The 22,397-nt window shown below is 36.1% G+C and overlaps 1 non-coding gene across 1 annotated transcript; it reads right to left on the bottom strand.

Annotated features, from left to right (window-relative positions):
• Positions 1-18,182: 18,182 nt before the first annotated feature.
• Positions 18,183-18,289, bottom strand: LOC128035194 (small nucleolar RNA R71). The gene has a single exon (XR_008191595.1). It is a non-coding gene; the product is annotated as a small nucleolar RNA R71 (small nucleolar RNA).
• Positions 18,290-22,397: the final 4,108 nt, after the last annotated feature.

The following is a 22,397-nucleotide window of genomic DNA, read 5'->3' as shown; positions in this document are numbered from 1 at the left end:
TGACTGCATCTTGAAGTGGGTTGAAGTTGTTGCAGTCCCAAAGGATGATGCAAATACAATGCTAAAAATTTTTCAGAAGCATATACTCACCCGCTTCGACACACCAAAGGCATTGTTGAGTGATTGGGGTATACACTTTCATTGCAACCAAGTGGCAACCGCACTGAAGAGATATGGAGTTAATCATATAATGGCCACCACTTATCATCTGCAAACCAATGGACAAGCCGAAGTATCAAATCGACAAATTAAGAACATTCTTGAAAAGGTTGTAAACCCTTCGAGGAAAGATTGGTCTTTCTGATTGGATGACTCTTTATGGGCATTGCGGACAGCATACAGAACTCCATTAGGGATGTCACCGTATCAATTGGTTTTTGGGAAAGCATGTCACTTGCCAGTTGAGCTGGAACACAAAGCAATGTGGGCAATTAAGTAAGTGAACATGGACTATGTAGTGGCTGGAAAGAAAAGGCTATTGGATATCACTGAACTAGAGGAGATTAAGAGAAATGCCTATGAAAACATAGTGATTTATATAGAAAAGACCAAATGATGGCATGACAAGATTATTTTACAGTGATAATTTATCGTGGGTCAACAGGTTTTATTATTCAATTCTCGACTTAAATTGCACCCAGGTAAATTACGTTCATGTTAGTCTGGACCTTTTGAAGCTGTCGACATATTTCCTCATGGTGCAGTCACAATTCAGGATTTACATGATGGACACCAGTTCAAAGTAAATAGACAGAGGCTAAAACACTATTTTGGCAATAGTGATCAAAAGCAGCCAGAGACCATTAAATTGGTCGAAAAGTTTTAATTTTTAATTATTACTCCATGACTTTAGTTTATTTTATTCATGTTTAGTTAAAGTTTATTTTCCTTCATCGTTTCAGAATAATTAGGTACCTTTGGCGACGCATTAAAATTTTGCTGTCAACGCATTCCGTAATTATGTACTACCATTTATAACTCATCAGAATTCAAGGAAATTCATATTCCATTGTTGGATCAAAAATCATTGAGCTGTTTGATCCTTCTGAGCGGGCACAATTTCTATTGGACACAACTATTCCTGCCTGCTTTATATCTCTCCATAAAACAACACGCCTCTCTGTCTTCCTCTTTCACTCAATATAAATCCTCCCCCACTGTACCAACTGTAATGCATTCAAGCAACCAATTTTATTTCCTTTCTCCTCTCAAGTTCATATATTTTTTAACTTTAAGCCGTTTTCCCTCAAAAAAAGATGGAAAAAAACAAGAGGCTCGATCAAAGGAGAAAAAGGAGCCAGTAATCTTTTTGAATAAAGTGACAAAGGAATGATTTCAAGACAACCTGTTGAAGTGAAACTTCCACCCTGAATAGGGCATTTCACTTTCGCAGCAACAACATTGGGTAAGCAAGTCTACAAAACCATCTCAAAGTTGAAGTGGGAAACTTTTTGCACCCATCTTGGAAGCTATTCTCCTTCACTGGTACGTGAGTTTTATGCTAACCTTTATGATCATGAGTTAGATTTCATTTTTGTTTGAGAAGGCTTAGTCTATGGGACGCTTAAAAATTCAAGAAGTTGTACAACACCAAGGTGGATGTAGACGAACCCTCCGAGTTCATTGAGGATACCACAGATGAAAAATGAGACCTGTTGGTGAAAGACTTGTGTGTCGAATGAGCATTGTGGATGGCTTCCCATCACAAGAATTATACGATGAACCATCGCTTCCTGACGCTTCAAAGCAAAATCTGGTTTCATTTTGTCAACTGCAAGCTAAACCCTCTACTCATTCCATCGTCAAGGGCAGAAATATTGATGTCGGCATATTACTCCACCAGAAAATTACTGACTGTGCCGTAAGGCAAACTGGAATATTTGTTTTCCCGTCATTGGTGATGTTATTGTGCCAACAAAGAGGAATCGCGCCCCATGATGGTGAAGAAGTCCTAGAAAATATGGTCTCGATCAATGAAGCCTCTATAGAAAGAATTACTCGTGGCAAACACATACCGATATTGAAGGAGGCAGAAACAAGTAAGACAAGGAAAGGCAAAACCAAAGTCGATAGCAAAGGAACAAACCTGAATGCAGAGACATCATTATGGCACAAAGTGAAAGATGTTAAAAAAATGGTCAATTCCATCAACAATAGGCAGATCAGGCTTGTCGCTACAATAGAGGATGTGGGGAAATCCCAGAATTTGTTTTATGCCTATACCAAATCCTGGAACAGTTCTATTGTGGCCACATTAAGCCAATTGAGCCCATCCCAACTATAAGAATTCCTAGTGTTTCCACCAATCATTCAAAATTATGAACTCTCATATGCGAATGATGACTTTGAAGACCTAGATAGATCAGTGACATCCCTTCCCATTGTGCAGGTCTCTGGTTATGACAAAGACAAGGAATCCAAGGACATTGAAGAATGCTTGCAAAATATTGATAACTTGTTCAAAGATGGTATTTTTTCTGATCAAGAGGACATTGTTGTTGAGAAGAAAGTTGCTGCTTAGAAGAGGAAGTTGTTGCTAAAGAAGAAGAAGTTGCTAAATATGAAAAAGAAAAATAAGAGGAAGATTTTGTTGTGAACATTGTCACCGCACCCGATTCTATGGGTGCAAATATCGATAATTTTGAGTGAGATGGAGCGAGACCGGTGGAAGTTGTTAAGGTAACCAGTGAGGAGCAATCTGTGAAGGTTGTTTTAGGGCATTAGGTATTGCAGGAAGGAATTGAAGATGGAAAGGAAAATTTTGATATGCTAGAAATATTATCGCCTCCTACTAGTGTGAAGGGCAATAAAAGATTCTTAGGCCATGCAGCTTTTTATAGAATATTCATTAAGGACTTCTTAAAGGTATCTAAACCCTTGTGTGCTTTGTTGGAGCAGAATAAACCTTTAATCTTTGATGAACCTTGCATGTTAGCTTTCGAGGAGTTAAAAACCCGACTGGTGGTTGGACCGATTCAAATAGCTCCTGAGTGGATATTTCCATTCGAGCTCATGTGTGATGGCAGTGATTATGCTGGGGCAAAGGAAAGACAAGATATTTTCTGTGATCTATTATGCAAGCTGAACCCTGACTGATGCACACCTTAATTACACCACCACCGAAAAGGAACTGTTGGCTGTGGTATTTGCACTCGATAAATTCTGATCATATTTAGTTGGTACCAAAGTCATGGTTTACATAGACCAGTTTGCCATGAAGTATTTGGTGACCAAGAAAGATGCAAAGCCAAGACTAATTTGGTGGATACTCTTGCTGCAAGAGTTTGATTTAGACATTCGAGATAAAATGGGAACCGAAAATCAAGTGGTAGGTCATCTATCAAGATTAGAAGTCGTCAATAAAGACAAAAATATCAAGCTTATTAAGGAAGACTTCCCAGATGAGCAGTTTTTAATTGCCACCGCAATGCCCTGGTATGCCGATTTTGTAAATTTCTTAATCAGTGGACTATTGCCACCTAATATGGATAGCCAGGGCAAATGGAAATTCTTGCATGATGTAAGATTCTACTACTGGGATGAGCCTTATCTATATAAGAAGTGTGTTGATCAAATAATTCGAAGATGTATTCCTAATGAAGAGATGAACAGTTTATTACAACATTATCATTCAACCCCGTATAGAGGAAATTTTGAAGGAGTAAGAATCGTAGCAAAGGTACTCTAATCTGGGTTCTATTGGCCAAATTTTTTCAAAAATGCTCCTGAATTTGATAAGACATGCGATCGTCGTTAGAGAATAGGCAACCTATCAAGCAGACATGAAATGTCACTGCAAAATATTATAGAAATATAGTTGTTCGATGTTTGGGGGGATAGACTTTATGGGTCCATTTCTAGCGTTGTTTGGAAACTTATGCATACTTGTGGCAGTAGGTTCTGTCTCCAAATGGGTATAAGTCATAGCTCTACCTACCAATGTCACCAAGTCAGTGATGAAGTTCCTGCACAAGAACATCTTCATGAGATCTGGTACACCTTGAGCCATAATCAATGATGAGGGGTCTCACTTCGAATGCAAGCTGGTTACCAATGCTTTGCAAAGGTACAGATTAAAACAAAAAATTACAATGGCATATCGTCCACAAACGAATGGGCAAATTGAAATTTCTAACAGGGAAATTTAGTAAATTTTGGAGAAGGTTGTTAATCCAAATCATAAGGATTGGTCCTTAAGATTGGACGAAGCCTTATGTGCATATCACACTGCTTACAAAACTCCTTTAGGAATGTCACCATTCAATCTCGTATACGGAAAACCATTCCATTTATGGGCTTAGTTAGAGCACAAGGCATACTGGGCTATGAAGCGATTGAACATGGATTGGAAAGCTGCTGGAAATAGAAGATCTCTTGAGTTAAACAAGATAGAAGAATTCAGGGCAGAAGCATATAAGAATGCTAAATTTTATAAGGAAAAGACCAAGTGCTGGCATTATAAGAGAATTATGCCACGACATTTTGAACCAGGACAAAAGGTATTATTCAACCCTAGGTTGAAACTGTTCCCTGGAAAACTGAAATCTTACTGGTCAGGTCCATTTGGAATAGCCAAAGTATACCCTCATGAATTAGTTGGCATGAAGGATATACAGATGGGGGTCACATTTAAAGTTAACAGACAAAATTTAAAGGACTACTGGGGTACTCATGTGGATCGAGACAAACAATCCGTTGACCACCGAGATGTTTAACCTTAGCATCTCGATACTTTTTGTTTCATTTTATTTTTTCAATTTAAGTTTCTCCTAGTTATTTCATTTATCTTTTTTTCAATTTAATAATTTTGGTTTACTTTGTAGTACAGATGTTATTTAGGAAGAAGCGGAAGGATGAACATAATAGAAGGTATTTCCATGGCAATCGTTGCGTAGCTCTTTAGAATGGAGATAGTTAAGAGGGATGAGTTGGCCCAGTTTTGAAGGAAGTTGAGAGGTTAGGGGCCCATCTATGGCGGTTAGGCCCAATAGAAATTTCCCCAAAACACTTGCCCTCAAATTTTCTATTCCCTCCAATTCGCATCACACGCCTACCTAATCACTCACTTCAGGCCATAATTACCGCCTATAGTGTCGCCTATAACTTTACTTTTGCCCTAATTCCTTCACTTCTCCTGAAAATTACCTGAACCCTTGTGTCCCTTAGAACTACTCTTTTCCCCTTAAGAAACCAAAAACCTTCTACTTTTCCTCTCAATCGACGATTTCCCTCACCTAAACCTCAACAATGGCCAGAACGCTTACCCTTCAAACAATCCTCGTGTCACTATGAACATTCTTCAACACTGCAATAGAGGAGAAGTATAAAAATAGTACATCAAAAAGGCCATTTTGCCTCGAAAAATGTTTTCTTTTCAAGGATGAACCTTTCATGGGATATGATGACTTTATCTTATCCGTGGTGGAAAGACACAATGAGTAAATATTTTGTCGGCATCCTGACGACGTTTTGAGCAAGCTTGTTTGTGAATTCTATACTCATATCACCTCACCGAACAACACTTTCATCTATGTTAGAGGGGCGTCTGTGTTGTTTGATGAAGGCATCATTAATGCCCAATTTGGGCTCTTAGTCGTACAAGATGAGTACTCTCAGTTTGCTGCAACCATCACCTCAATTGGGCTGAACCAAGTCCTCAAAGGCCTTTGCATTGAAGGAACCTAGTGGGTTGTATCTCGGTAGGACTGATGCACAGTTGATAGGGTGTCATTAAAGCCCAATTCAGAGGTTGGTACCACTTCTTGAAGACTTGATTAATCCCCTCCACCCATAACTTTACAGTATCAAAGGAGAGGATGCTGCTGCTACACTCCATAATGATCGATCAAATGATTAATATGTGCAAGAAAATCTTCAATGAAGTCCACCGTTATGTGTAGAAAAACATGGGGAATCTAAACTTCCCATTACTAGTCACTGCACTCTACCAGCGCATCAATTTCCCAGTGTAGCCAAGTGAGGATATAACCCGAAATAAGGGGAAATAACAAAGGTGATTATGGCTAAGGTATCTGGAGAGGAATTACCACGGCAACAATCGCAAGGCTCTGCTTCTACATCTTCCACACAGTGTTTTGCAGTGGCAAAATCTTCTACCCCCAATAATCCATTTGAGCAAAAAGTGCTCAACTCACTCACTCGGTTGCAGTAGTGGCTCACTCTCTTCGAGACTTAAAAACTCCTAATTGTTGCAGACTTGGAATAGCTGCACAAAAGAATGGCCAATTTTTGGGCCTATGTGCAAAAGTGAGATGCTGCCCTAAAGAGGTCCCTTCAGAAGAACTTTACAAAGCCCATGCCTGCATTCCCCAAATTCCCTAAGGAACTGTAGGCATCTATCGAGGAAGGGATAGGCAAAGCTGGGCTAGCCGAGGTAGAGCCTACTAGCACCAAACCACTACTGTAGAAAAAGAATCCCAATTACTTAAAGAAGAAGCCACCAAGATTGAATCGATCAATATAGCGAACGATCACAAAGGGACAGAAGAAGAAACCCCTACACTTGCACCACCAGAGGACAATATTGAAGCTATCCCACCTACGCCAACTGAAGTAATGTCCACAAGACCACGAAATTCACTGCATCATTACTAAGATCACCAAGTCTGACAAAGAAGAGGAGGACGTGTGACTCCAATCCTGAAAAGGAAGATGTGTTTCAAGCATTTGACACACAAGTCTACCCGTAGACATTAAAGCAACCATAACCAAACTTCAAGCCAGGGGAGTTCTCATCCCCTTATTGTATCATGCATTCATATTTTGCTATGAAATTTTATTTGTAAATATATTCATTTTACCACAACATTGCATTCATATTACATGTATATTCATGCATTGAGGACAATGAAGCCCTTAGGTTTGGGAGTGTGCTAGGCATTTAGGATGCATTATGTATTTAGTTATGCATGTTTATTTTGCCATGACACATGTAATTGCCAAGGCATGGTTAGACTATCATGAGTGTATTTTTTGCCTGTGATGTTCGATGATGAGATTAATTCTTCAATAAACCTAGAAAGATGTGACAGTGGATTAGGCAAATTTATCTTAGGATAGTTTGCCTGAGAATCGACCACTAAAAATGAGATGTCCTATCTTCAATTGCTATTGGACTATAACAAGTTTATTTTAAGAATTTGGAGATTATTGAAGCTAAACTCAGTATAATTGCCAGGGAAATACTTAAACAATTAATACGTTGCGATGCTTAAGGAAAACCAAAGAACTGTCATAAAACACTCAAATGTTTAGAATTTTCAAATAGATCAACAACACATTGTTTGCTCTATCATGTTGTTGGTTAGAAAATCGAGCTTAGACAAGAGTGTGAAATAAAGAAAAAGAAATTTAGGGGCATTCCACTTAAGTAATCCGCTAAGTAGCTAAGGAGGTAGTTGATTGCTCCATCCATCTTTAAAGTCAAAAGCGTTAGCGTCATGAGTGAGTTTCATTCAAATTATGACATGATTGAGTAACCAACAATTCAGTGTATGCTCTACTGTGATTGTTAAGTCAAAGAAACGTGTGACAAGATGAGCCCATAATGGTTTAAAAAAAGGGCTAAGTTTAGAAAGAAAACTGAGTTTAGGTAAAAGATGAAATAAGTAAATTAGGAGACACTTGCTATAGTCAAAACGCACACATGAGCACTTAGGAATTTTGCTTTTAAGTAATATATTCTGCACTACCTTTATTAAACAAACTTATGAAACTTGAACAAATTTTTAGACATAGAAGATTACTGAGAACTGAAGTATAACATGTTTTTTAACTGGTTTGACAATACAAAGGTGGTTATGCTTACCGTGGCAATTTTTGCATTCACGCATTCATGCATACTTTGCTTGAGGGCAAGCAAAGACTCAATTTTGGGGTTGTGATAACTCTGGAAAAGAGTTATATTTCATGCCCTTAGACTTAGTTAATTGCATGTACTTAAGTATTTTTAGTTGCATTTTAGGATATTGCATTGCCATTTTTAAAGTTTTGTATTGAAGAGCTTGAATTGCACTTGATTGTTATTACATGTTGCTTTTAACCACTTGTGGGAGGGATTTGGTCCTACATCTACGTGTACCAGATATATCTATCTGGCAAATAGATGAAGGATCGTGGGCTAATGGACCTACCCTAGAAGGTGAAACTTATAAAAGCCAAGCAGGGAACCCTAATGAAGGGAGTAAAGTGAGAGATGAAATATAAAGTATCAGGTAGGGGCCAAGAACAAGGGCGGAAAAGAAGTCGCAAACGATTACAATCATCTTTGGTAGCCATAAGACATTGCGCTGCCTGTGTTGAGAGCTGGATAGGCAAAAGTTGTCATCTCAAATTTCATCCTTTGTTGCTTATCATGCTTTTTTTTAAGCTTATTTGTTGATGATGATGTTGGTTATCATATTAAGCTCAAACTTTATTTGCCCAACCATGAGCTAAATCTCTTAGGCTCAGAATTGCTTTGATGAACCTTTATTTTTATTTATGTTTGGTTTGTTCTACTATTGTATTAAATGGTATTTCATTTTATATGCAGGTTATACATTGGCGAATGTGCAGCAGGTTTATCAAGATAACTTAATTTTGATAGGGTTAGGTTAACTTGGTAGGAGTTGAATAATATAAGTGAATGATTAATCACTTATTTGTAGCAACCTGTAGACATAGAGCCTTGCCTTATACGAAAGAAGGTAGGAATTATTCGTGTTACCTGAAGTCAAAGCCTATAGACATGTAATGCCTTAAGGAAGGTAACCTAAAGTAATTATGTCGATAGAAGTAGACTATTAGTGAAACCTATCAAGCAGTAGAATATTCACAACTTTTTTGTGGCATTAATATTTAGTAAAGGTAGATTCATTAGTAATCACAACCATCCTAATCAACATTGTAGTTGCTCAACCCTTTTTCGTAGTGCTTTTGCCGAGGCATTCTTGTTCCGTTTATTTTGCTTTAGCACTAAGTAAACTTAAGTATAATAACTCGACCAAATTATACCTATCTAATCCCTATAGAAATGGTTTCAGTTATCACTTTAGTACTTGTTTGATGTGTATACTTGCACGATTTGCATATATGTCGTGCTATCAACAATCAACTGAAGATGCTAGTATAGCGTCGAAACAACATAACTCAGGTGTGGGGATTAATCTACTTAAAATATGTGAAATTTTATTAAGTAAATAAATGTGATAATATTAAATATTTTTTTCATAAATTCTGAAACGTGAAAATGTGGGAATACGCTATGTATTCAAATGGATTGATAAATCCGTCTAAAAGGAGGATTCCCAAGTAAGTAAATCTAAACTTATAGATCTGTGATGTTGTGAATGTGTTGTATGTTTTCTATTAAATGAAATACCATGTTATTCATGATACTCTTATATTTTGACATATGGTGTTATTTAATAGGCATGAAATTAAACATGACACTGATTCTGTTAGTAATCAAATTTGCATGTTAAACATATCACTCTTTTAATTCATAATGAGATTTGATTTGCATGTAAAGCATGCCAACCAAAAATTATGTTATGTATGTCATATTAGATGCATGAGGTTAGGATAATGTGAAAGGAGGAAGATTTTGGCAGTTTAATAATATGCATAATCTGGTGTTTTACCCAATTATTTGGCAGTATATATGTAAATCTGGTGGCTTGACCATAATATTTTGTATCTGGCAGCTTTTCTGCACTATCTGGTGGCTTGACCACATTATTGGTGTGATATTGGATGGACGAGTTCTAGGGAACTCATTATGGTGTATAATAGAGTTGGGTAGGAAATGTTTTATGAAAATCTGCACTATTTCTGAAAAAACATTGCATCGACATCATTGATATGCATATTGATAAATGTGACTCTGTTGTTAAATATTTCTGTATATGTGATCTGTGATACTTTTGAGATTTTGTCTTAATTTATGTTATTATGCAAATTGACCCACTCTGGGCTTTAAAAGCTCACCCCTTTTAAATTTCTAATTTTTTAGATAATAATTGAGGTTAGGCATGGGCTCAGCTTACGGAGGTGCACTCAGGTATTTTCAAATAAACTATCATACTTTATTACTTGATATTTTGGAATTGTTATTTATTATTGTGGATTGTGGCATGGGACTTTTTATTTGGATTTTGACGTCTTTGGATGAGATTGAATGATTAGGCTTTCAAAACTATATTTTAAGATGGTTTATAAATTTGGTAAGAAAAACTGGATTTTTCAAAATCAATGACAAACCTAACACGATTTTGTTATTTCAAAATTAAGAATTCCTTTTTAGAAATTTGAAATCTATTATCGCACTTAATCAATGTTTTACGAGACAAGTCAAACTAGAATTTCAGAATCAACCAATGAGATTTAGTTATTTTTCGCTGTGACACTTTCTTCGAAATATAATATTTTTTGTATATAGACACTACTTGAATTTTCTCAAGTAAGTCAAAAACATCAAATTCTATTAAATGGCGATATTTAGAATAAAAATATTTAAATGTTTTTCTCCACCATCAACTTGGCCAATGGGATCTATGAAATTTGACCATTACATCTAGGCCGGGTTTAGAAGGTTACAAGTACCATAGGTGGGAACGCTTTTGCATAACCATGAAAGAAAATGCAATTATCCCAATTGTTCAAGAATTTTATGCTACATTAAGGGATAAAGAGGCTAGAAGACCTTATGGGGCCGCCATTTGGGAAACCTTAATGATAAGAGGTAAGGAGGTACGCATTACTCCTTGGGAAATTTACGTATTTTACAATGTTCCAAATATAAAAATGATTTTCTTGATAATACAAATTTAGACACTTTTAGGGACATAGATATGGATGACATTTTAAAATACTTAACTAAACTGAGGGGTGCATAGAACCATCGATTGGATACCGAATTATCAACCAATTTTAATTAAGCAATTATGTTTCCTATAGCTAGGTTGTGGATACAATTTCGTTGTAGTAGAATTACAGCTGCAATGAATGTGACTAATGTAAACTCTTTTTGATCTCTTTTGTTGTACGGAATCTTGTAGAAAAAACATATATGTGTCGACAGATGAATCTATCATAACATGAAGTGTTGTATAAGTGGCCAGAAGGTTGGGGTTTTCTTTCCCCAGCTTGTCATAGCCTTTTGCAAAAAGGCTAGGGTTCCAATGGAAGAAAACGAGTAGTTTATGAGGCCAATGGAGAGCTTAATAAGAGATTCTATGTACACACAATACATTGAGCTCAACTGGAAACAAATAAAAGATTGGAACCAGAAGAGAAAACGATAGATGGATGTTCAGACTTCTATAAAAAGAAATTAGGTAATAGAAACTCAGAAAGGAAGTGAAATCTCAAATGTAGAATGGATAATCAGCTGGGATGCGGGAATCGAGACCGATTATTCATGTAACATCCTACCCAGCGAAGTCCTATGATAGAACAATGTTATTGGAAGAACGACACAAAGAGTAATATTTAAGTGAGTAAGAAATAAGGATTTGGCTAACCTTAAGAAATTCCTCGAAAATGTTTGTAGCCCTAGTTCGGCGAATTTTTAACGAAAAGCTCCGTAAGAAGTGTTATGGCGATCAAAAAGTATTTTGTCTGTAAGGCCCTCTATAATAGGAAAGGGAAATCATGAAATGGATAAGGTATGACCAAGTAAGGAATAATGGTATGGATGTACTTTAATATATGTATATGGGGCATAGAAATAGAAGGGTACGATTGGGGAAATAGTATTCACCCAAATACACTTCTTGGCATTCAGAATGGGTGGACTCAAATATGAGAATAAAGTAAGAATTTCATGTCTAATTACTATGAGTGGTGAAATGAGACTTATGCTTATGTAAAATGACCTTTAGGATGTGAGTTCACGCCAATGTCGTAGTACACCCCGTAGCCATTATGGTCTTGTGCCAGCTAAATTGTGAGGAAAATTGGTTAGGGATTAACCGAACATAAACTAGAAGGGTTAAAGGGTAAATTAGTAATCAAGTAAGTTCTTCGAGGTGGAAGATTTTGATAAGGTCACTCAGTCTTGATGTGATGTCTACCAAGTTCCCATAGAGGCTTAGGTTAAGTTAAAAGGGCACTCCAGTTGGGTTAAGAAAAAGTTTATCTTCTTTCCCTTTTTCTACTAAAAAACAAAATGGATTTAGGGCTAAAAAGAGATAGAAATATTACTTTGAGCTGAATGATGGATTTGAATGCTAAGCTACTATTTGAGGTTATCAGGTGAGTCCCTAAACTTACTTATGCATACATAATAAGCCTACTAGAAACTTCTATGCTAAGTAACCAATTTCTGAAATACAAAACTAGTGAGTATGATTTGATGACTCTGATGAGATACATAAGATTTATGAACTTGCATATATGGATAACATGAAGTTTCATTGTCAAAGTATGAAACATGAATCTTGAGGTTAATGGATGCTTGTATTTGATTAATGGAATTCTGTTAATGTGTCAGAAAGGTTTGGATGTGTCTGTTACAAGTAAGTCAAAATATGATAAGTTCATGAAAGATGGATATAAGTATGAAAAGCTTGTGTCCGTCTCTAGAGTCGTCAAAGTGGTCTGTCGAGACTAAAAATACGAATCTCTGAAAGGACAAGCCTATGGCCATGGCACTGAAGAAGACCATAACTGGTGGGTTATGGTATCATATGGGAAAAAGACCATATCGTGTAAGATCGTAAATGGTGGGTTATGCCATCATATGGAAAGCAGATCATATCGTGTAAGATCGTAATTGATGGGTTATGGTATCATATGGGAAGAAGACCATATCGCGTCAGGGCACAATTTCAGGTTAATCTTATCCTCCATGTCACTACTATATTTTTTCTCACGTTTTACCCTAGTCAATTCACTTACTTTCTAACTTACTTTCCATTTCATCTTCTTCACCCTTCTCTGTTTAACGGTGTTACGTTTTTCATTTCAAATTTACTATTTTCTCTCAAATGGCTCGCTAAGAACCATCTTCTTCCACCTCTGTGCATACGCGGACATTCTTTAGGAAAATCGTGAAACAAAAATATAACACGAACATATCAAAGCGACCTTTTTGCATGGTCCTTCTATAATATGTCCTTTTTATGGGCTATTCTAAAGCCATCTTATCTATCGTGTAGAAACATGGATGGCAAATCTTCTGTCTCCACCCTGATGACGTCCTCACTATGGTAGTCAAAGAATTTTATGTACATTTATCCTCTCCTAAAAATGATTTCATCTATGTGTGCAGTCTCTTGGTGTTATTTGTTGAAGACTCTATCAATGCACAATATGGGTTACTCGAAGGCCCTGATGAGCACTCTCAATTTGTCAAGACAATGACGAATGAAAGCCTCAACCAAGTTTTGACAGATTTATATGTAGAAGGAATGACATGGATACTTTGTCGAAATGATTGCTACATCATCGACCATGTAACTTTGAAGCCTCAGTGTAGGGTACGGTATCATTTCCTTAAATCTCGTCTTAGCTCTTCTACGCACAACTCTACTATTTACAAGGAACACATGTTTTTGTTGCACTCGATTATGACTAGAAGAAGGATAAATGATGGAAAAACTATTTTTAGAGAAGTACACCACTGCGCATAAAAGAACGTTGATACCTTAAACTTTTCGTCGCTTATTACGACACTGGGTCAAATACTAAAGGTCCCTACCCAGGAAAATGAGGAAAAAATCCCCAAAAAAGGAGCCAACGCAAATTGCCCTAAGATTTTTAGGCGAGGAAATGCCAAAGCATCCTAGCTCTACATCTACAGCTTCTCCACTATGACTACTGATGTTGCCCTATCAACATATCACAATGGCTTTCAGCAAAAAATGATTGACGCTCTTGAGATGTTGCAACAACTATTTTTGATGATGGAAAAACAACAACTAATGATAGTCATTGATCTTGACCGAGCTAAAAAAGAAATGGCTCTATTTTGGGGATGTTAGACGACGGGACAAAGCCATTAAGAAATCTCTTAAAAATGACTTTACCCAACCTATGCCAACATTCCCTATTTTTCCTAAAGAATTGTTGTTGGAGCTAGAAGATGATGATGAAGATGGAGAAGCCACAACAAAGAATACAAACACAGAAAAATAGGGAGAGGAGGAGAAAACTAAATTTGTGCATATTGAATTTGATAAGGATGAAGCTTATATGACTTAAACTTCTACACTTGCTACAACTGCCACTACACCAAAATCCACTGCACCTATGACCAACCAAGAGCGTGCGAGTCATCAACTAATTGATGATCTCACAAAATCAAATACTGGTGATGGAGAAGAGGTTCCAATTAACCAGCTAAAAAGGAAACGCTACAAGCAAGCTGCTGGAAAATTAGTTTGAGATGATGCTAGTGAAGTGGAAAGGAAGTAGTGCTACAAACGCGTTGCCAGAAAATCAACCCAACCCAATTAGAGTAACACAGATTCCTTCCAAGCTTTTGTTTTTATTTTCATTTGCATCTTTTTCATTTTATAACATATGTTTCATGCATTCATATTTGGTTGTCATTGCATTTTATATTTGTAAGTTGTTGTTTTTGAATTTTGAAATGTTTAATTGTTCATGCATTGAAGATGCATCCCTTAGGTTTAGGGGTGTGTTGTGTTGTAAATATAGTATGCAGTAGATACATGCTTTAATATTCATGCATTTTGTCATTCATTTTTCCATTACATACAAATTCCAAGTAATTTCAGACTATGACAAGTATATTGTTATCTATGATATTCGATGAGGATAATAATTTTTCGATAAAATTAGAAAATTGTGATGGGTTAATAGGTATGTTTACTTTAGGATACTTGCGTGAAAATTGATTCCTAAAAGTAGAATGCCCTATTTATAATTGTAATTCGGTTATAGTAGGTTTGTTTTAATATATTTAGGAACTTTTAAACTTAAACTCAAGAAATGCATATGTGTGTAATAATGAATATCATGGAAAAATGTTAATAATCATTCCATTGTTTGAAAATATTGAGTAGATGAGTAATATTTTGTTTTCTCCATCGTATTACCGATCAGAAAAAAAATTTCAAATAAGAGTGAGTAAAAAAAATAGTTGAGGGACACTCCATTGTAGTAATAGGCCAATTAGGTAAGGAGGTAGTTGTTTGCTCCATCCATCTTTTTAGTTAAAACCCTTAGCTTCAAGAGTGTGTTACATTCAAATTGTGGCATGATGTAATACCAGGCAATCTAGTGTATGCTCCATTGAGATTGTCAAGTAAAGAAACCTATAACAAGATGAATTCCCTAGAAAAAATAATATTTGCAATTAAAGTTTTTAAATGAAAGAATAAATGAGAATAAAAAAAACTTAGTTTAGAAGAAAGATAACCTTAGTGCATTAGGAGGTATTTAGAAGAAAGATAACTTTAGTGCATTAGGAGGTATTTACTATAGTTAGAATTACATCGATATTTAGGAATTTTTATTTTTAGGTAACATTTTCTACACTTCGTTTGATAAACAAACCGACAAAACTAGAATCAATTTTTTTTTGTTTTAATAGAAGACTACTGAGAATGGAGGTATAGAATATATGGCAAGTGCTTTAGCGATATATATGGTAACTGTGTTATGGCAAATTTATGCATTAATGCATACTCATACATATTTTGCTTGAAGACAATAAATAATTCAGGTTTGGTGGTGTGATAACTTTGGAAAAGAGTTATATTTTAGGCCTCTAGATTGAATTAGTTGTTTGTAATTAAGTAAATATATTTTCATTTTTAGGATATTTTTATAACATTGTATAAAAAAGCTTGGATTGTGCTATAAATGTCATTATTTGTTACTGGGGAAGAAAGGTGTTGGTTATCGTTGGTAGCATGTGCAGGATGAAGAAGAGAAGAGAGAAAGGAGAAAGAAAATAAATGAAGTGAAATATTACCATGGCAAAACGTTGGTTAGATTGCCAACAAGAATGCCATTGCAATTCCAAGACGATGACACAACACTCGGTCCACGTCACTCGTAGCCAGCTGTACTTGAACCAAATAAACCACCTTGAAAAAGAGGAAGCAAAAGGTGTGTGCTAAGAGCGAGGGACCTACCTTATAAAGGAGGAAAGAGAAAAGAAAAGAAAGGACGAGGATTTTTTGAAGAAAGGAATTGGAGAGTAGTTTTTCTCTGCATCAAATTGTCATGGAAAATTTCAGAAAATAAAGAGGAGAAGGTAGCAGCTTACAAAGAAAAAATCACAGATGCAAGGAAAGGGAAGAGAAATCTGCCCAAGGTTTTCCATCAAATTTCAGTACTAAAGTGAAAGCTGGAGTAGCAAGAGCTTCCTGTAGTTCTGCCTTTATTTTTTGATTTGAACTTTATGATTCTTAAACTTCAATGATGATGTTTAATGGTTTTATTTTGGATTTGAATGTCCAATCCATGAGCTAAATTTTATTGGGTTGGAATTATTTGGGTGAATTTTTATTGTCTTTAATTCCCATGGTCTGATTTTGAGTAGATTATTAATTCATTAGATTTGTGATTATTTTAAATGCATGCATGTCTGCTCTAGAAATAGATGATTGTTTGGAATGTTGTTAGATCTGATTTAATTATGAAAAGATTAAATAAATTGGATTATTATCGGTTGATACAGGCAAGTATTCGAAAGAATATTCGCAACACTTTAGACGTAGAAGTTGCGATTTGTACAGGGAAAGGAAAACAGTCTGGATATCATTCTTGAGTTCTGTAGACATACAAAAACTCAGAATGATAGCTTAAAGTGTGCCTCTCGAGAGAAGCAAACTGTAGTAGTGAATCCCTGAGCTGTAAAATGGTCAAGATTTTGCCATGGCATTATTATGATATAAAAATAAAATTTGAGTCATTCTAACCTTTATCATTCAATAGTACAAATCGTCCCCAATTATTCTTTCAGAATTGCCACAACATTTCAATTTCCCTAGAATTTTTTCATTCATAATTGATTTTATTAGTACATTCATTAATTCTCTTCATCAATTTGTCAGCTGTTTCTTTTGCACAGTTTATTTAGTCAAATTCATTGTAATAGCATAACCAATTTTTTTAACCAATTCCGATCCCTCTAGAGATGATACTCATTCATCACTTTATTACTTGATTCGACATGTATACTTGCACATTCGCATTACACATTCATACGCGACAATAGGTAGTGAAGGTAGATTCATTAGTAATCACAACCTTCCTAATCAACATTGTAGTTCTTCAACCCTTTTTCCTAGTGATTTTTTTCATTCTTATTCCCTTTCGTGTTTTGGTTTGCACATTTTATACATCATTATTCTTTCATTTTACCACTGCACTCTTATTTTGCTTTAGTATTAACTGAACTTAACTATGATAACTCAACCAATTTATACCTATCTAATCCCTTTGGAGATGATCTCACTCATTACTTTATTACTTGTCTGACGTGTAGACATGTATGACTTGCATATCAGCTGTGCAACTGGCAAGTTTTTGGTGCCGTTACTAGGGATTGGAAATTGGAAAAATTTTGTTTTGTTATTTTTTTTTGTTTCGTCAATTTTGTCTAACTTAGATGTTACTTAATTTCTATGGTTTGTAATCAGTGCATGAGTAGAGGTATTCCTATTAACGAAGAGTATCCTTTTGACCTAGAGACCAAAAGAACTTTGCTCAAAAGGAGAGGAGAATTACGTAATGTGGCTAGGGAAGGGAACAATCCTATTCTGTATGATTAATTAAATCCTAATGGTTAGGATGTTAATTGTCCTATTCATCGTGTGATAGATGACCAAGACAGGCCAGTTTGAGAGCATGTAGTTCACATTTTGGATGGCCAGAATCCAAGGATAGTCGAACCACACATACAAGCTCAGCATTTTGAGTTGAAACCAGTAATGTTTCAGATGCTACAAATAGTTGGACAGTTTGGTGGGTTGCCAATTGAAGATCCGAGACTACATTTGAGACTTTTTCTAGAAGTCTATGATTCGTTTTGACAACAGGGTGTTCCTGAAGACGTACTGCGGCTCAAACTGTTACTATATTCCTTGAGATGTCATGCAAGAGTGTGGCTTAATGCTTTGCAGTCGGTAACAGTGACATCATGGAATGACCTTTGCCAAAGGTTTTTGCTACGATATAATTTGCCAAACTCGAATGCTATGCTCAGAAATGACATAACATATTTTCTGCAATTGGATGATGAAACACTGTACGAAGCCTGGGAGAGATTTAAGGAATTGCTTAAAAAATGTCCTATGCATGGTTTCCATCACTAGACTCGTATGGAGATATTTAGTCATGGGCAGAATGCACATACAAGGATGCTAGTCGATGTATTTGCCAATGGTACTTTGTTGGATAAATCCTACAATGAAACATATGAAATTTTGGAAAAAGTTACCAACAATGATTATCAATATCCTACCATGCGACTTGTGAATGGCAGGAGAGTTGCTGGTACCATTGAGCTTGATGCAACTACTTCATTGGCAGCTAGACCAGATGCTAGAGCACTCGTAAGGACTTATGCTATTCGCATTCGCAATGAGGTATCCTCCCCCGATGTGATTACAGCTACATTTTCTCTCTATGATACTAGTGTTATTGTTTTGATTGATCCGAGTTCAACCCATTCCTAATATGAAAATGCCCATAGCATCTACCGAATTTGTGATTAAAGTATCGAATCGATTAGGCCAGTATGTGTTAGTAGACAAAGTATGTAAAAATTGCCTTTTGATGATTAGAGGTCACTGTTTTCCGGTCGATCTTATGCTATTTCCATTTGATGAGTTTGATGTGATTCTCGGTATGGATTGGTTGACTGCCAATGATGTGATAGTGAATTGCGAAAAGAAATAAATTGAGTTGAAATGCAAAAATAGTGATATTATCCGGGTTAATTCAGATGAGTTAGATAGTTCTCTTACCATGATTTATGTTATGTCTGCTTAGAAATGTTTGAGAAAAAGGTATGAAGCTTATCTTGCTTTTGTACTGAATACTAGAGATCCAGAGTTGAAAATTGTATCAGTGCCAGTAGTTTGTGAGTTTTTCAATGTGTTTCTAGAAGAATTGCCAGGTTTGCCTCCTATTAGGGAAGTTGAGTTTGGTATTAAGTTGGTTTTAGGTACCACTCCCATCTCTATTGCTTCGTATAGAATGGCCCTGTTGGAAATGAAAAAATTGAAAGCTCAGTTGCAGGAATTAACTGATAAAGGTTTTGCAAGGCCTAGTTGTTCTTCGTAGGGCGCACAAGTGCTTTTTGTGAAAAAGAAAGACGGTTCAAAGAGGTTGTGTATAGATTATCGGCAGCTTAACAAAGTTACAATAAAGAATAAATATCCACTGCCTAGAATCGATGATCTGTTTGACCAATTGAAGGGAGTCACTGTGTTCTCCAAGATAGATTTTAGATCCGTTTACTATCAGTTGCGAGTTAAAGAGTCAGATATTCCAAAGATTGCTTTCCAGACTAGGTATGGCCACTATGAGTTGACTAATGCTCCTGCCATATTCATGGATTTAATGAACCAAATCTTTCGACCATACTTGGACAAGTTTATAGTTGTGTTTATTTATGATATTCTGATTTATTCTCCTGATGAGATTGAACATGCCGAACATTTGAGAACAGTTGTACAGATTTTGAGAGATAATCAGTTGTAAGCCAAGTTTAGCAAAAGTGAGTTCTGGCTTCGAGAAGTCAGATTCCTTGGGCACATTGTCTCAGGTGATGGTATTAAAGTTTATCCGAGTAAAATTTCAGTAATTGTTGAGTGGAAACAACCCAGAAATCTGTCAGAGGTTAGAACTTTTCTTGGATTAGCTGGTTATTACAGACGATTTGTAAAGGGATTTTCCATGATAGCTACCCCGTTGACAAGGTTGTTGCAGAAAGATGTCAAGTTTGAATGGACTAAGAAGTGTCAGCAGAGTTTTGACAAGTTAAAGGCATTGTTGACTGAAGCTCCTATTTTAGTACAGCCAGAACCGAGTAAAGAATTTGTGATTTACAGTGATGCATCCTTGAATGGATTGTGTTGTGTACTTATGCAGGAAGGTAAAGTAATAGCATATGCTTCCAGACAGTTAAAGCCACATGAGAAAAACTACCCGATGCATGATTTAGAGCTAGCTGCCATTGTAATTGTGTTGAAGATCTGGAGACATCACTCGTACGGTGAGAAGTGCTGAATATTCACTGACCATAAAAGTTTGAAATACTTGATGACCCAGAAAGATTTGAACTTGAGGCAAAGAAGATGGCTAGAGTTGATTAAAGATTATGAACTAGTGATCAACTGTCACCCGGGTGAGGCAAACGTTGTTGTTGATGCCTTGAGTAGAAAGTCTTTATTTACATGGAGAGCTTTGAATACTTGTTTGGATTTATAAGATGACGATTTTATTTTAGCTAAGTTGAGAGCTAAACCGATGTTTCTTGAAGAAATCTGTAAAGCTCAGAAAGATGAGAGTGAGTTGCAAGCTAAAAGAGCTCAGTGTAAGTTAGGTATTGAGTCTGATTTTCAGATCGATTTTGATAGTTGTTTGTTGTTTAGAAATCAGATATGTGCACCGAAGAATGATGAGCTTATTCGAATGATCTTACAGGAAGCACATAGCAGTTCTTTGTCTATTCACCCAGGTAGTACAAAGATGTATAATGATTTGAAGAAAGCGTACTGGTGGGCAGGAATGAAAAGGGATGTTTCAGAATTTGTTTCTAAATGCTTGATTTGTCACCGAAAATCAGGTACCTTCAGGTTTATTGTAGCCTGTGTTAGTTCTTGAGTGGGAATGGGACCAAGTTACCATGGATTTTGTGACAGGATTGCCGTTGACACTGAGAAAGAAAGATGCAGTATGGGTTGTGATTGATAAGCTAATGAAGTCCGCTCATTTTATCCCAGTTCATATGGATTATTCACTTGACAAGTTGGTCGAGTTGTATATTTCAGAGATATTTCAGACTACATGGAGTACCGTTATCGATTATCTCATATAGAGATCCGAGATTTACTTCGCTGTTTTGGAAGAAACTGCTGGAAGCTTTAGGCACAAAGTTGAATTTTAGTACAACTTTTTATCCTTAGACCGATGGTCAATCAGAGAGAGTTATTCAGATACTTGAGGATATGCTCAGATGTTGTGTTTTAGAATTTCAAGGTAGTTGGGAGAAATATTTGTCGTTGGTAGAGTTTGGCTATAATAATAGTTATCAGTCGAGTTTGAAGATGACACCTTATGAAACTTTGTATGGACGTAAGTCTACGCCTTTGTATTGGACAGAGCTTAAGGAAAATTAGATTTACGGGGTTGATCTAGTCAAAGAAATAGAAGAGAAAGTAAAAGTCATTAGAGATTGCTTGAAAGCAGTTTCAGATAGATAGAAATCCTATGCAGATTTGAAAAGAAAAGAGATTGAGTTTCAGGTTAGTGACAGGGTATTTTTGAAAGTATCCCCGTGGAAGAACGTTCTCAGATTTGGCAAGAAAGGCAAACTAAGTCCACGTTTTATTGGACCGTTTGAGGTGACTAAAAGAATTAGGCCTTTAGCATATTGATTAGCTTTACTGACTGAGTTAGAGAAGATTCATGATGTATTTCATGTGTCTATGTTACGCCGTTATCGTTCAGATCCGTCACATGTGATTTCTCAGACAGAGGTTGAGATTTAGCCAGACCTGACTTACGGTGAAGAATCTGTAAAGATTCTAGCTCAAGAGGTCAAGCAACTAAGGAACAAAAGTATTGCACTTGTGAAAGTATTATGGAATACGCATGGGGTAGACGAGACTACATGGGAGCTCGAAGAAGCTATGCGAAAATAGTACCCAAATCTCTTCACAGGTAATATTTTCAGGGACGAAATTCCTAAAATGGGAGAAATGTAACATCCCAAAATAGGGCCTAAATGAAACAGTGGTTGCGAAACCCCAAATCTAAGATAAAAAATTTTATTATGATTAATTTTTATGATTTACCGATTTATTGGATGCATATGTTAGAATACCGATAAGAAATTTCAGCGATTGCATGTCTGAATTGCATATTAGGGTTTAATTGCAAAAGTGGGTAAATATGAGCTTTAGATAATAAAGGATTTAATAGAAGTGCATAATTGAAGTAGAGGTTTAGACCATTAGATTTTCGTGGACAAAAATGGACATGCATAGATAAAAATAACTAAAGTTTTAATGAAGGGCATTTTAGTCATTTGGTAATAAAAAGAATTGATAGGGAAAAAGATGGAAAAATGTGCTCATCTTCTCCATAAGGGTCGAAATTTCAAGGGACTCCATAGCTAGGGTTTCTCCACTTTCTCAAGCTCATAGTAAGTGCATCCAAGCCCCGTTTCTAATGTTTTTTTT

This window comes from Gossypium raimondii, chromosome 11, assembly GCF_025698545.1.
Source record: "Gossypium raimondii isolate GPD5lz chromosome 11, ASM2569854v1, whole genome shotgun sequence".
In the NCBI taxonomy this organism is placed as follows: domain Eukaryota; kingdom Viridiplantae; phylum Streptophyta; class Magnoliopsida; order Malvales; family Malvaceae; genus Gossypium; species Gossypium raimondii.
This window is presented reverse-complemented; position numbering and strand designations above follow the sequence as displayed.